Source organism: Patella vulgata, chromosome 4 (genome assembly GCF_932274485.2).
Source record: "Patella vulgata chromosome 4, xgPatVulg1.2, whole genome shotgun sequence".
Lineage (NCBI taxonomy): Eukaryota > Metazoa > Mollusca > Gastropoda > Patellidae > Patella > Patella vulgata.
The window spans coordinates 5,677,366-5,679,336 of record NC_065882.2 but is presented as its reverse complement, the minus strand read 5'-3'; positions in this window follow the sequence as shown (position 1 = coordinate 5,679,336).

Here is a 1,971-nt window from a genome sequence, read left to right as displayed (position 1 = left end):
ACTCAGCCGCAGTAAAGAAGTTTTTGGGTGTCCATCGTGTAATGTCCAGCAAGTACGAAATGGACAAAGACAGCATTATTCTTACAGTGCTTGGAAAAGAATCAATAAATTCGGTATCGAAAGATTACTCAGCACCAAAAATGGTAGAACAGTGTTATGGAGGAGATTTTTGAAAGGAAAACATAATTATGCTGCATTTGAACAATTGCTTTCAGAAGAATTTAATGGGCGCATTTTGCCAAAACATCAAAAACATTTACAGAGTGTGAAATATAAGGAAAAGAAAAGATATATTCCTTGAAATCAACTCAAGGCAGATAACTCTCAATAAAGTGCTTTACGAATGAGATATATTAAAATTTTAAATTGAACCCGGCATGTTTTTGTTTTTTTTAAATGATGGTTGTTTTTTTTTTTATTACATTATATTTAGTACGGTACCTTATTGTGATTGACTTTGCCTTATGAAACAATGGGGGAGAGAGAGAGAGATGAGGTCCAACGTCCACTTGACACAAACTAGGTCATTTCCGGACTAACACATGGTTTTAATTTTATTTCAATAATCGCTTGCGTGTAGGGGTCTTTAGCAGTGGGAGGACCCGGAGAAAACCCACGAGGTTCACATGACCAGCCTATAATCAACTCTCTAGAGCATCGGATGGTGCAGATTGAAACATATCAGAACACAACCTTCATTTAAAGGTTAAAATGTTGAATCAAGGCTTAGTCTCGATTATCAAGTACGAGAATACACAATCTACCCACATCTTATCAAAACTTCAAACAATGGTAACTTCGCTCAGAATAAAGTAATTTGAATGGAATGTTTTTTTGAACTATCATAACAAGAATGGTCAGCTCTTTATCTAAATCTTACATAATGCACCTCTAATAGTACCGTACATGTAGATGAATAAGTCCATGACATTCCTATAGTATATTATATCTGAAAACCATTGTGAATATGCTGGTTGTAAGAGTTTGCAGGTGTCCGCGAATGGTGTACGTGTTGGATCATAAGGTCTGTCATTGAGTCAAGTGGTGTGTTTCGATTCCCCTCTTGTACTTCACAAGAAGTAGGGTCGCCTGTCCAACCTTGTGGATTTTCTCCCACTGCTAAAGACCCCTACGGCCTAAGCAAATTATTAAAATAAAATTGAACTATGTGTTAGTCCCAAAATGATCTAATTTATGTCGAGTGGCTGTTAAACCTCTTTTCTCTCTCTCTTTCTCTGATAGCCCCAAAGAAAATATCATACCTTTTGTATTTTCCGACATACAATGATCAGCCCTATTTGTCACACACACTGATTCAGTGGTTAACTACTATTGATATGCTCACTTTTAAATCTGATCCTTCAATAATTTCTGATAATTTATAAGGGTTATTTCGCTTGATCACTTTGAGAAACTTTATCATATGATTGACTTGCAATTTGTCTGGAGTGTTTATGAATGGAGTTGAACATCCTACTTTTCTGTTCCAACTGGGGCTAATGAAGACGACTATACACCATGCCCAGGTCGCAATCGAAATCTTGTGTTCAATACCGGTGATGGCCTCAGAAAGTACATCTGGAGTTACCAGCTTCCTTCCCACTTGTCAATGGCATAAGGCAGGAAGGTCTGGCATGGGACAACGTATAGCCGTTCGGATGTGTACACATTGGCATACACGCAAAGGGATCCTTGTCAGTTGGAATTTAATATAAGAGTAGGCTGCAGTGCCGCTGTCCAGGCAAAATTTCCCTCATAGCACAGTTCGTTCAGAAAATTTCAAATCTTACTTTCTCCTGACCAATTTTTAACTGCACCACGCCCAGTGTGAGTAGTTGGAAGTAGACGACAGTTTTGACATTGCTTCTCAAGCACACATTCTCCTTCATAACTACTAAACCACTAACAAAACATGAAATGACATTAAAGTAATGGAGTGAGCCCACTCCCATGGTATCAAAACAACTCAGA